The following is a 14,979-nucleotide window of genomic DNA, read 5'->3' on the forward strand; positions in this document are numbered from 1 at the left end:
AAGAAATAATGAGAGTGAACAAGAAACTTAGGATAAATATGATATACGCGTGTAGCATTAAGAGTGATGATGGCAAGAGAACAAACGAGAACCGAGAACGAGGCTTGAGAGAAGACTGAGGAATAATTGGGAAATAGAGTGAGGGGCAAACTTCGGGGACGAAGTTTATTTTTAAAGAGGGAATATTGTAATGCTCGGTTAATTTGGGACACATAAAGGACCTAGGGACACGTGAGGGAACACACGTGTACTCAGAAGTAAAGGATGACCCCGCTTACGAGACCAAGTAAGACCTAGACTAGACCTAGTAGACTTCCAATGGACTGAGTATAACCTCTAGTGGACCAAGTGAGTTGACACTCGGTCGAGTAAGAAGTATACTCGACCGAGTGAGTGTCAATCGGTCGAGTGAACCGGTCACTCGGTCGAGTGGCACTGTGCTGTACCCGAGAAATGATATTTCGGGATTTCATCTTATCCAAACCCTATCCCATTCATTCTTCTTCCTCTTCTTCTTCTTCCTCCTTACTCTAAAACACTCTCCCCTCTCTCTAAAATACTCCCTAAACCTTTCCCTTGGCCTTCAAGCTTGGATTAATGGTGGAACACCCCTTCTAATTCCTGATCTACCTTTGTAAGTCAAAATCTCACCTTTTTCTCTTTGTCTTATGATTAATCTCGAGTTAGGGTTTACTAAGAGAGATTAATTAGTATTTAGTTATGTAATATGAGTAATTACTGACTAATAATAAGGGGTTTTATGTTGTATTATAGGATAGAGTGATTTGTGATAGTTATTATATGATTTATGTAGGATGAGACGGTTTTATGAGATGGATACTTGGTGATTTCGATTAGCTTATGGATTATGCTAAAAGGTAGGTTATTCTACTCAGTTTCAATATTTTGTATGCATATTTGGGTGTCTTTCCTTGCTAGTGAATTCATGAGTCGGTGCGTATCTATGTGGGATTGAATTCATGAATTTGGTCATATGTTAAATGTTGTTCTTCCATTGGTCATATATGGTTGTGGTTGTATTGTGTTGGAGGTCTTTGGTGGTGGTACTTGATTGTTGAGGAGACGTAAGACAGTTGGAAAACCGTCTTGCGCTTGAGTGACCCCTTGGAGCCTCCCATTCTAAGGGGGATGTGCACACTAATGGCTTGAGTCACGGAGGGACTCGTGTGGTTGAGGCACGACGTCTGGCAGGGGATCCGGTTGGCTTCTGGACCCGGTACGTTTGGGCGTGTCCCGGTAACTTTGTGTGAGGTGTGGTGTCGTGGGCGTGTCCCTGGCACTGGTGGTTGTGGGTACGTCTGGGTGTGTCCCGGTACTTGTATGGTGGTTGCATAATCGAGTCTCATTCACATAACTATGTTACGTCTACACTTATCGAGTCATGTCTTATGTTTGTGTATTGAAATTTACGTTTGTTGCGTCCGTGTAAATGTCACCTATTTCCGGAGTGACCTGTGTCGATCCATATGATATTTTCGATTATATGGGGAGCAGTTGTTTACAGGTTAGCCTTGGTAGCATGCGGGAGAAAGGACGAGCCGTGATGATATTCGAGTCGATACCTAGTTGATTAGATTAGTGTACTAGTCATGAGTTGTATTATCCATTTCATTTATCCATTTATATTTATGTAATCCACTAAATACTTTATTTATGTTAATTGTTTCTCAATTGCGACTCCGATTTCACCGCCTCGGGAAACCGAGATGGTAACACCTCCGAATTACCTTGGCCGGGTAAGAAGGGGGTGTTACAATCGTCATATTCCTCCTCGATAGACTCAAATTTCGATGACATATTAAACGACTTCACCCCACTAGCAGTCTCCGCAATCTGATCAGACACCGGTACATCTGCTGCTTCTCCATTGTCCTTGGATTTTAATGAATTAGAACTCGACAAAGTAGAATTAGCCATATTAGTAGTACAATTTTAGGTTTTTGATTTAATAAGGATTTTCGAAGAGAAGATTTATTGATAGGCATTAATTTGCGATGTCTAGTCATTATTAACCTCACAAGGAACCCTAGCTGCGATTTTTCTTTCTCTCTCTAACATTCTTTCTAATACAAAATATCAATTTGTATTTCGAGTATTAGTTTCAACTCATTTTCAGATTTTTGAGTCATCATATTGATGATATTTTGTATTAGAATAAAGTATATCATACTTTCAAAACTTTTAGATCAAAAGGTGTTGCAAAAACAATTAACAAATGTTACAATATACTTCTTCTGCCCCATTTGTTTGTATAGCTTTTGATTATAGAACTTCTCACAAATAATATGAAAAGGTAAATAAATGACTAGGGCAAAGGGCCTACGCACAACAAATTATCATTTCATATTTAAGATCGTCTTAACAGAAAAACACTCTCACTCCCGATCAAAGTAAAAGTGGAACTGGAAATAGAATAAGGTGATGAGATATTTTAAGTTAAAATGGTTTTAAGTAAACTAACTGACAAAATATAGACGAAGAATGGTTAGAAATAATTTAATAAGAGATAAAGTCAATAATCTATAACTTAACTCTCAAACGCAGTATCTCTTTTCCATAAATTTCAGACAACAAATAAATAGTTTCAGAGAAAAATATGTTCAAGAACTTTCAGAGAAAAGTTGAGAGTGTGTGTCAACTCCTCATCCCAAAAGATTGCATAATATATTAGGAGTAACTGATATGTTGTGATTGCTTCGAAATTAATCTGATGAATTGATATGTTGTGATTGAAAATGTTCGAGTTGGAATAATATTGTAAAGATTGCATAATTTGAGAGTCAAAGCATACGTTTGTTTCCATGTAAAAACTTGTAGAAGAGGAAAATATTAATGTAATATAATTAGCGTTTGTTTCCATGTATAGGAGTCAAAGCATACGTTTAACTTCTGATGTGACTTATATTTGCACACATTTAGTCCCCGAACTAGTCTTGTTCCTACGCTTTCTTGCATGCATTAGGGTCGTTTCTTATATTTAGCATCCTACTTCGCATATTCTTTGAGGTTTTGTGTCCTTGGTAGGAGAGGAATGCTAACCTTACATAAATGGAGAAAAACAGAGCTAAATGGATCGCATCTAATGACCAAGCAACAACGAGGAGACCAATACTAGAGGCCTAAGTCAATAAAACAAGTATTTGGGCAATGATGAAGGACCCCCAAGGCTCCTCAATGATCCCCACTGATTATGGGGCAGCTAATTGAAGAAGAAGCTATACTGGCCTATGAGACGGGCGTCCCAAGTTCAGCCCGAGCATCCTGAAGAACAAGACGAGCATCCCAAAGCCTCAGCCCAAGCGTCCCACAAGCAGGACGAGCGTATTTCTTTATAGCATGGGCGTCCAACTCTGGGCAGGTCGAGCGTCTCCTTAAGGGATTTCCAAGGCGTTAATCTTTATCTTAGGGACTTGATCGTCATTTAAGCCCTTAGTTACCCTAATACTTGTACTTAGTATAAATACCTCATTGTATTAGGAGATTAATCATCAAGTTTCAGTAGAGTTTATTACCAAGTTTTAATCAAGCTTTATTAGTGTTAATCAAGTTATATTACACAATTCAATCTTAATCATATCTTAATCTTTCCTTAATCATGCAAGTGTTCTTAGATTTAATTGGGTAATTTGAAGACTATTTGGGTTTATTGGAGAATTGACAACGCTTCATCATTCATCAAGTTTTCTTGTATTATTCTTTGCTTATTATTTGGATCATCCTAAGTTGGTACAATTTCTTTTACCCTTTGCTTAATCCTTGTTTATTATTTTACTCATCCATCATGTTTAGCTTTGTTCATATGATTGACACCCTTATTAGCATGTTCTCCATGATCATGAGTGAGTAGTCTTCTAACTTTGGTTAATGGGGGATTAGGGGAGTTAATCATGGGGTAGATATTTACTTAATAAGTTCATATGATTGCTTGCTTGTTGTAGTTTCACCTTATGCACATGTTATGCTTGATGAAATGCTTGATTGACAACCTCGCATGAATCTCTTATCCATTCAACAAGACTTGTAAGACATAAACTAACTCAAGGCTTGTTAGACCATGCATATAGTTGAATAGGGAGAATAAATTCGACTTGTAGGAGTTGTAAAGTCTTGACAGACTCGGCTCCGAGACCCAAAACTTCGTAGGAATGGTAAGATATAAACTAACTCGATTCCACTACAACAATAATTTGCTTGCATCTATGAAACTTGTTTATGTGATCTCACCATGATTCCCCTATGAACCCATGACACCCTAGTGCCTTAATTAATTGTTTACAAACCCTATTTACTTTGCTTAGTTTTGCTTTCATTTGTCTACATTTCCTTTGTTAAGTAGTTTAGATTGCAAACCTCAAACTCATCCCAAATTGTGACACCCTAAGACATAGCTTTCTACAACCGGTAAAACAATACAATACCTATCCTTTGGGATGCGACCTTTACTTACCATTCTACTAAGAGTAGTTAGTTGAGATTATAAATATTGTTTTGATTGGTAAGCTTAGACGACAAAGTTTCAACCGAATAAAAAATGTCGCCGTTGCCGGGGACGGTGTTCAATTGAATTGTTTTCATTTGTTGTTTTTAGTTGTGTCTTTCTTAATCTTGGGGAAGTCAAACTCCTCAAGGTAGTTTTAATTGTTTTCTAGTTGTTTCATTTTTGCATGTCTAGGAGATCACAAGGCGGTCTTTTTCCTATTGATCCCGAGATTGAAAGAACTTTGACAAATATTCGAAGAACCGTTAGAGGGACTTCAACAATTGTGGGTATTGGAGAACTTGTGGACATTGGTATTGTCCAATCGGATAGTGTTGAGTTTACCAACCCTTTTGCAAGACAAGGAGAGGAAAACCCAATTCCAAACCAACCACAAAATCAACCTACAATGCCTAAATTTTCATCTCATTCCGTACCAACCGAGGAGAACCTACCAAATGGTACTCCAACACCACCCCACTTGACCGGTAATTTCATTGCCAAATCCGCATTCATACAATTAATTGAGAGAAGTCAATTTAGAGGGATGCCTAGTGAAGATCCTTATCTACACATGGAGACTTTTTGTGACTATTGTGATGCAATTTCCCAAATGGGGGTAACTCAAGACCAAATTCGATGGGTATTGTTTCCTTTTTCCTTGATCGGAGCCGCAAAGCAATGGTTAAAGAGCCTAGACAAGGGGCCACTCTTGGAATTGATTCATGGAAGAAGTTAGCACTTACCTTTTACAAGAAGTTCTACCCTCCGGAGAAGACCAACATGTTAAGAGCCCAAATCACCGGGTTCAAGCAAAGAGATGAAGAGTCTCTATATGAGGCTTGGGAAAGATTCAAAGATACATGTCGCTCTTGTCCTCATCATGGACTAAGCGAATGGTTTCTTGTTCAACAATTTTGGAATGGGTTGTATGAAGATTCAAGGAATGTGCTCAACATGGGTTCTAATGAAAGATTCACCGAGGTAGATGACAACCAAACTTGGGCAAAGATAGAGGAGATGGAGGTTCAAAACTCTTAATATATTAGGCCAAGAAAAGCTACTAGGGGAGGAAGACATGAAGCTACTACGTCACACAATTGAGTGCCGATTTGGCTGCCCAACTAAGCTCCCATATTAACACAATGAACTTGAAATTTGAGAAAGCCATTGCCAAGATGAATGAAGCATCTCAATCATCCAAGCAACATCAACAAGTCAATGCCATGGTGGCAACATCTTCTATTCCAAATGGAGTGTGTGAGAATTGTGGAACTTTGGGACATGATCAACAAGAGTGTAGGGGCACAAGTGAGCAAGTGAATGCTTTCCAAGCATACAAGAATGGCACCCCTTACTCCAACTATTACAATGAAAACACCAAATTTCACCCAAACTTCTCATACAAAAGCCAAAATGTTCAAAATCCTCAACCAACATACACCTCACCTCCAATGAGAAATCCTACTCAAAGACCATACTTCAACCAAAACCAACCCTCTTACAATCAATCCAATGACCAAGCTTTTGATGTTCAAAAAGTGGTCCTCCAAATGCAAAAGAGCCAACAAGATTTCTTTGCTCAAATGCAAAGAGATATCCAAGCCAAAGACACTACCATCAACAATATCCTCGCTCATACGAAGATGTTGGAAACACAATTGTCCCAATTGGCCTCTTCAAGCTCCCAGCGACAAAAAGAACAATTACCTCCACAAAGTAATCCTCCTACAAGACATAAGACCATCAATGCTATCCACTTGAGGAGTGGTACTAGATATGAGGGACCTAAGGTGCCAATTAAAGAAGATATTATTGAGGAAAGTACCAAGCAAAGAGATGTGATGGAACCATTGAGGAGAAATCCTAAGTTAGTGGAACCAACTACCAAAGAATCATCAAAGAAGAGAAATGAAGAGAAGGCCAAAGAGGTTGATAAAGAGCCTATTGTGATTAGACTTCCATTTCCAAGTCGCCAAGCCAAACCCAAGCTTGATGAGCAACTTGGAAAGTTCATGGAGATTGTGAAGAACCTAGAGGTATCCATCCCATTCACAGAGTTGATCAACCATGTTCCGGCCTATGCAAAATACATGAAAGACATCCTTACCAAGAAGAAGTACATAAGGAAGTTGGAGACCATCGCTTTCACAAAGATAAGTAGTGCAATACTTCAATGGAATTCCCCACCTAAGCTCAAGGATCCGGGAAGCTTCTCTATTCCATGTACCAATGGTGACACCACCATCAACAAGGCACTATGTGATCTAGGTGCAAGTATGAGTGTCATGCCATATCCGGTATGTGAAAGACTAGGAGTAGGAGAGCTCAAGTGCACTAACATGACCTTACAAATGGTAGACCGAACAACAAAGAAACCACTTGGGGTATGGGAAGATGTATCCGTGAGGATTGGAAAGTTTTTCATACCGGTGGACTTTGTTATTGTTGATATGGAGGAAGATTCCAACATTCCAATCATTCTAGGAAGACCATTCCTACACACCACCGGAGCGGTGATTGATGTAAAGCACGGGTTGCTCACACCTGATGTTGGTGATGAAACAATCACCTTTAATCTTGATAAGACTATGAGAGCTCCCAACTTGCTTAAGCCATGATTTATGGTTGATCACTATAGCCGGGAAGGTGACAAGAAGAAAGTGGAATCCCCATTCAAAGGACAAGTGAAAGATGGAAATCATAAAGAGAAGGGCAAATACACACCGCCCAATTGGAAGAAAGAAGTGGATAATGTTGAAATGGCTCTATTCGGAGAGCATGAAATTTTTTACAACAAGAATGAGAGCTTGCAAAGTTCACCCATGACAAGTATCGATGGAGGCATCATTGACCATGACAACAAGGAAGAAGAGTTGTTCTTGCCAACTCATGATCCTCCCAACATAGGGAAAGAAGCAAGGGAAGTGTGTGGTCTATGGGATGAAGAATTTGAAGGACATGTTAATCCTTACATTGGAAATGCTATGACTCTAGACCAAGGCTTTGTAGATCCTTGTCACCTCTTTGACTCGGGCTACTACATGAATGAAGACAACAATGTGCCAAGGTCTATGTTTTGTGTGGATTTTGCGCAGGGCGAAATCAGGTCAGGGTGATATTGTGCAGGGTTAACTAGCTCTAATTAGATTATAGGCCAGGTCGTCAGGGTACGATATTGAGCTATAAATAAAATAACAACAATGACAAGACAAACAATTTTGTACGTGAAAAACCCTTGAATGGGAAAAAACCACGGGCACCAAGCCAGGAGAGGATTTCACTATATGATTTGGGAGAATAATGATACTATAATAACAATGCTTCTATTTCTTTAAGTAATGTGTATATTTCTGCTTGTGTCCGAATGATGTCCCTCTTATGTCTTCAAAGTGTCTCTTATATAGTTTTCCCATCTTGAACGGCTGCATGATCAAGCATTGAAGGCTGAATATTCTCCATAATTGCTGGTAATAATTGCTGAATATCTCCCTCTTAATTACCGTATTTACTGCATAATCTTTATACTTAATGCTGCGTATTTATTTCCATTAATATACGCGGATATGATCAAATATCATCCTGATATTTTGACCGTTGTCCTCTCCATGGCCTGGCGCCTATCTTCATGTGCCCTGAGAGCCTGGCACCCTGAGAGCCTGGCAGTCAGGTTTAGATGAAATGCTGATCAGGGCGGTCTGCGGATTTCCAGGCCTAACAATTGCCCCTTATCTCCTTATTGGTAGTGCCAGGACGAAAAAATGAGGAGATAACTTCAATTTTGATAAGATCACCCAACGGTTAAAGTTTCCCTGATCAGTTTCCTGTAACGGCTCTTTTACTGCAATTGCTGACGCGTGGTTTATTTACTGCAACTTCCTTAATGATTTTGCGGCTGAAACCCTAATCTTCCTCACTATAAATACTTGTGTGCTTCATTAAGTTGAACTCATCAACACAATTTCTTCTCATCTTCTTTCTTTAACTTTCTTTTTCTTCAGTTTCATTAATTCCTAACTTCCCAAATCTTTGATCAATCTTCCATAATTCTTCAAATAATGGCCTAAAAAAGAAAAAAATCTCCAGGGCAAAGTTAGTTCCTATAACTCCTCCTCCTTAGAATCCTGAGGAGATTTCTTTTGAAACCTTGCCTGCTTCTTCTGCTGCTCCATCTCCCACAGTAGATAAGCCAAGTGATCCCCCATTGGAGATGATTTCAATATCTCATGGTGCTTTTCAATTCAAGCCTACCAAGGCTTTAAATGAGGATCAGTCTCCTGCAAACCGTTTGAAGCCTGAGTTTGAGAAGATTTTGAAGGACAAGAGGATTATCCTGCGATCTTGATGTCAAGGACTCGGACTCCCGAGGATTCTCCTATCGTGGCCGACCGGGCTTGTCTGGTTGGTTCCGCATCCATATTTGGGTTTTCGGGGCAGGTGTAAGCTTCCTTTTTCTCCTCTTATGGCTGAGGTTATTAAGGAGATCGGTGTTCCATCTTATCAATTGATGCCAATGGTATGGAAGGTTGTATGTTCTATTGAGAACCACTGTAAAAAGCACAATATTTCTTTTTCTCTTGATGATTTGATGACCTGTTATGCTGTTAAAACAAACAGTCCTGGCCGTATAAGTTTTAAGGTCAGGGCGTCTACTACTCCTCTTCGAGTAACCCGGACAAATGACCATGATAAGGGTCGGGGCTGCTGGCTATATGTTTGCAGGACCAGTGTGGGTCCCGACCGGCGTATTTGAATCATGAGGCCTGTGTGGCTGGTGAGTCTTTTGGTTTCTTTCTTTGACCTGCATGTTTTTCCTGTTAGTGAAAAAATGAAATGAAAATAATAAGTCATACCTCTTTATGTGCACGATTGATTGATGACTGGTTCTTTCAAACGAGTATCCTACTCCCAATGTTTTCGCTTTCCTTGCTATTCCTCCTTTGGAGAGGTCCTGGCCTCTTTGTTGTGGGGTTAGTCACCTTCCTCATTGTTTGAAGGCCGACGGTGTTCCTGTGGCGGCCAAAGCTTCAGTGGGTCGCTAGTGCCACTACTTGGGCGAGTGAGTCCATTTTAAACTTTCTTTTCTTTTTATCCGGGCTTCTTGATGATGCTTGGTTTATATTCGATATAGCATTTCGTGTTGCGGACTACCAGGTCATCTATTCGCCTTGCCTGGTTTGGTATGGCTGACCTTTCAGCCAGGCTGGCTAAGATCAAGGAGGAAGGCCCTCGGGGAAGCGGGGATCTTGAACTGTCATTGACTTGACCGAGCAATCCGATCGCCAAGGTCACTCTCGCACTGCCGCCCGCCGAGACAAGTTCAAGCGGCCGGAAAAGGAGAATTGAAGATGTTGATGTTTCTGCCCGATCGGGAGGTGAGAGCCAGGTTGGATAATATGGAGGCTGCTAGGGTGAAAATCAGGGACTATGCAGCTTCTAAATCGGATGTCATGCTTACCCTTGACCCTGTTGAGACTGCTACTCAGGCAGTTGCTTCAGTGGATCACTCAGTCAGCCTGTTGGCTGGTGCCCTGGCTGCTGTGAGGGAGGTAAGCTGGAATAATTTCTATGTGTGTTTTGTTTTGGTAATTTTTTATTGTTGGTATAAGTTACTCATACTTTTCTTGTTTTTTGACCGGGTGTCTTTGCGACTGTCTCCATAATGCCTATCAGGCTACTTCTTTGGTGGCCAGGATTGATCTGATGAGATCAGATTATGATAGGTTGAAGTCTGAGCTGGAATTTGCAAAGGCTGACTTGGCTGCTAAAATTGCTGACTTGACAAGGCTGCAGCCGAGAGGGATCTTTGCTAAGATCGAGGCGACTTCAAGCAAAGCGGCTTTGCGCAGGAGGCCTTGGATAGGAATGAAGAGCTTACCCAGGAGAGGGATGACTTGGAGTTCAAGCTGGATGATGCTTCCCTCTATTTCTATATCAAGGGAAGGGCGGCTGCTATGTCGGAGCCTGTCGAGGCTAGGGCCAAATGGGACGCTGCAGCTGAGATGGCTTTTGCTGCTTCAAAGTATCGTGACCTGCACAATTTGGAGAATGAACAGGAGGTTGACTCTCCAGGGGAGCAGGACTTTGAGGCTGAGTCGGCTAAGAGTGGGGAGCAGGTTGTTGATGCTGCTGCTTCTAAGGAGAAGCAGTAATATTTTTTAATTCTCAGTTAGTATTTTGGCCCATCCAAGGGGGATGTCCCTGGACAAACATTATTTTTATTTTCCTGTCTTGGGTCAGGGGGACTCTCCCTGGCTTTTATGAATATTTTGGCGCCTTTGCCCCAGGGGGTAAAGGTTTATTAATATAGGCATGATGGCCTTCTTTTGGCTGATTTCACTTTTGTCTTTGCTTGATTTGTGAGTTTCATCCTGTTGGACTGTCAAATATTTCGTTTGCATGATCGTACATTATTCTCCGCTTAAATAACTCGCACATTATTTTTGTTTTTAATCTGTCATGAGTATTTCAACCAAGTATAGTGCTTTTGCTATAATGGTTGAAGGGGTGGGAAATCCGGCCTGTCGGGAGGGCTTATGTCCCCGCTGGCCGGGAGGGCTTGGTATTCGGCCCTGTCGAGAGGGCATTTTAGATGGTGGTCGGGATAAAACACCCTTGCACCGTCTTGCGGCCCGTCCCGGTTGTTATCCGTGGGCATAAACCTAGTCAGGTCGGCAATTATTTCATGCCCGATTGGTCCCGACTTTTTTCGTATCCGGTGGTGGTTACCAACTCGTTAGGCACGATTAAGTGCAAAATTTTTGTTTCAGAATATATAGTAGAGTAGCCCTCAATCCTGAATATTTATGCGTGTAATCTTTTATTATGTATAATTGTTCAGGATTCAAAAAGTAAATAGGCGGGTTAGTTGAACAGGTAAAAAATACAGACAAGTCATATAAAGCATGTAGTTCATCACATAGCACATCAGGTTGAGTAGTGATTGAATTTGTACCTCACTGTAGCCTGATATGATCTTTACATATGGAATAGTTTTAAATGAGTTACATTCCAGGATCTTGGGATCATTTCCCCTTCTAGTGTTTGGAGCCTGTATGCTCCTTGTCCAACAATTGAATCAATTAAGTAAGGGCCTTCCCATATGGGAGCTAGCTTGCCTGCTGATTTCTCCTTTTTATTTGGAAATACTTTGCGTAGGACAAGGTCTCCTTCTTTGAAGACCCTGACCCTGACATTTTTATTGTAAGTCCTAGCAACTGCGTGTTGATATGATGCCATCCTGATTTTGGCAGCGTCTCTTAGTTCTTCTGTCAGGACTAAGTTGTCTTGCATCAGGTCTTTGTTTGTTTCGACGTTGTTCAGGCTGGATCTGGATGTTGGTACTCATACTTCTGCAGGAATGACAGCTTCGCAGCCATATATCAGGGAGTAAGGTGTTTGGCCTGTCGCAGTTTTCGGAGTTGTCCTGTCTCGCCCATAGTACTAATGGAAGTTCTTGACCCATCCGCCTCGTCTTCTTTTCGGCTTCTTTTTTAGGCAGCTTATGACTACCTTGTTGCTTGACTCTGCCTGGCCATTAGCTTTTGGGTATCCAGGGGTCGATGTTACCAGGTTGATATTCCATTCTTTGCAGAATGCTTGGGTCCTTTTCCCCACGAACTGAGTTCCATTGTCACATACTATTTCTGATGGGACTCTATATCTACAAATAATGTTTGTCATGATGAAGGATATTACTTCTTTTTCGGTTACCTGCCTGTAAGAGTCAGCCTCGATCCATTTGGAGAAGTAATCAGTCATGGCTAACATGAAGACTTTTTGTCCTGGAGCTACAGGCAATTTTCCCACAATGTCCATGTCCCACTTTATAAATGGCCAGGGCGCGGAAATTGAATGAAGGAGTTCAGATGGCTGATGTATGATTGGTGCATGAATTTGGCAAGCTTCGCATTTTGAAGAGTATTCCAGGCAATCGCCCTCGGCGTAGGCGATGTAGCTTTGTCCGAGAATTTTGCGTGCCAGGCTCTTTCCTCCTTTATGATTGCCACAGTGTCCATCATGTATTTCTTGAAGTACTAGTTTGGCTTCGTCAGGCTCCAAGCATCTCAGGTAGGGTCCATCCTGCGATCTCTTGAACAAGGTGTTATTGATGATAGCATAAGTTGAAGCTCTAATTTTAAAGGCCCTTGCCTCATGCCTACCCTGAGGTAGTATTCCTCGGAGAAACCAATCATAATAAGGTTTAGTCCAAGAGTTCTGTCTGATTGATGGATTGACCTGTCATTGTGTCTCATTGATGGTTGGTTCTAATAAGTGCACAATTGGTATTTTATCGAAAACAGCGGGGATAAAGTTTGAACCTAGGCTGGCTAGAGCATCAGTCTGGGTATTCAAGTCTCTTGATATTTGATCTATATCAAATAAAGCAAATTTGGCGGTAAGGTTTTTTTCATATTCTAAATACGAAATCATTTTTGCATCCTTAGCCGTATAAATTCCCTTTATTTGATTGGCAATTAAGAGTGAATCAGTTTTTACCTTTAGGTTTTGGACACCGAGGTCTAGACATACCTTTAAGCCTGCTATCAGGGCTTCATATTCTGCTTCATTGTTGGTAGCTTTGAACTCACAGCTTACAGCCTGAGCTATCACATCTCCCTGTGGTGATTTAAGTACTAGTCCTAACCCTATCCCTCTGGCATTGGATGCCCCATCTATGAATAAGGTCCATTCTTGGTCTAGGGTTTTATTTTCTATTTGGTTGACCTCTTTTATTAGGTATGGTTCTAGGTTAGGGCTAAAATCAGCCACAAAGTCTGCTAGGGCCTGCGATTTGATCGCTGCCCTGGGTTCAAAGGAGATGTCATATGTGCTAATCTGTACTGACCATTTGGCCATCCTGCCTGAAAGTTCAGGCTTACGTAGGACAGATTTTATAGGTAAGTTGGTCCTGACTATAATTGGGTGACTTTCAAAATAAGGTCTCAGCTTAGTACATGACATAATTAAAGCTAAAACATATTTCTCAAGTAATCCATACCTCAACTCAGCATCTAGCAGGCTTTTACTTACATAGTAGACTGGATGTTTGCCTGTCTGTTCTTTCACCAGGATCTGGCTGGATTCTTTGTGTCGTGATGAGATAGGTATACTTGACAAAGGTTCTCCTTTTTTCGGTTTAGCCTTGAGTAAGGGTGGAGATGACAAATAGGATTTTAGATCTGAAAAGCCGCCTCATGCTCATCCGTCCACCGGAATTGTTTATTTTTCCGAGGAGGTTATAGAATGCTTTGCATCTTTCGGAAGATCTTGATATAAAGCGGTTCGGGGCAGCTACCGGCTGTCAATCTCTGGATGTCTTTAACAGACTTGGATGATCGTAGTTCCAGGATAGCCTTTATCTGTTCAGGACTTGCTTCTATGCCTCTCTTTGTGATCATATATCCAAGAAATTTGCCCGCAGAGACCCCAAAGTGGCACTTTGCGGTGGTTGACTTCATGTTATACTTTTCTAATATCTCAAATGCTATTTCTAGGTGCTTCACATGATCTTCTGCATTCTTGGACTTCACCACCATGTCATCTATGTATACTTCCATGATGTCACCTATCTGGTCTTTAAACATCATGTTGACCAGGCGCTGGTACGTTGCCCCTGCATTCTTCAGGCCGAAAGGCATGGCAGTGTAACAGTATATGCCTCGGTCTGTAATGAATGTAGTACTCTCCTGGTCAGCAGGGTGCATCTTTATTTGATTGAATCCACTTGAAGCATCCATGAATGTCAGCATCTCGTGGCCTGCTGTTGCGTCTACCATGGCATCAATATGAGGCAAGGGGAATGGATCTTTAGGACAGGCTTTGTTCAGGTCAGTGTAGTCTATACAGACTCTCCACTTTCCATTCTTTTTCTGCACAACAACTACATTAGCCAGCCACTCAGGGTACATTACTTCACTGATCATCCCTATATCCAAAAGTTTTTCTACTTCATTTATTATGGTGTTTCTTTCAGCTGCAAATTTGCACCTTTTCTGCTGCACAGGCTTAAAAGATGGGTCAATATTGAGCTTATGGGTAATAATATCAGCGCTAATTCCAGTCATATCAAAATGTGACCAAGCAAACCAAGATGACTTATTTTTAAGGAATTTTACCAGTTCAGGCCTGGCACTATCTGGTGCGTCAGATCCTATTAAAACTTACCTGTCAGGGTGCTCAGGGTCTAGAATTACCTGATCTGTTTCCATTCTGGGAGGTGCTACGTAAGTGCTCCTGACAGGGTACTGTAATTGCTATGCTAGGGACTTACCTGCCTTGGAAGGTTTCAAGGCTGCTGTGTAGCACTCCTTGGCTGTCTTGTGATCCCCTTTGATTGTGGCTATGCCCCAGTCTGTTGGTATCTTGATGCACTGGTGATAGGTTGATGGTACGGCCTTGACATTGTGAATCCAGGGTCTGCCCAGGATGGCGTTGTAGGATGATAAGCAGTCAAGGACCCCAAACTTTTCATAGGATGA

General features: G+C 41.3%; 1 non-coding gene across 1 annotated transcript; it reads right to left on the reverse strand.

Annotated features, from left to right (window-relative positions):
- Positions 1 to 5,281: 5,281 nt before the first annotated feature.
- On the reverse strand, positions 5,282 to 5,388 carry LOC141625383 (small nucleolar RNA R71). The gene has a single exon (XR_012535167.1). It is a non-coding gene; the product is annotated as a small nucleolar RNA R71 (small nucleolar RNA).
- Between the last annotated feature and the right edge of the window lie 9,591 nt (positions 5,389 to 14,979).

The sequence above is a fragment of the Silene latifolia genome, chromosome X (genome assembly GCF_048544455.1).
Source record: "Silene latifolia isolate original U9 population chromosome X, ASM4854445v1, whole genome shotgun sequence".
NCBI classification, from domain to species: domain Eukaryota; kingdom Viridiplantae; phylum Streptophyta; class Magnoliopsida; order Caryophyllales; family Caryophyllaceae; genus Silene; species Silene latifolia.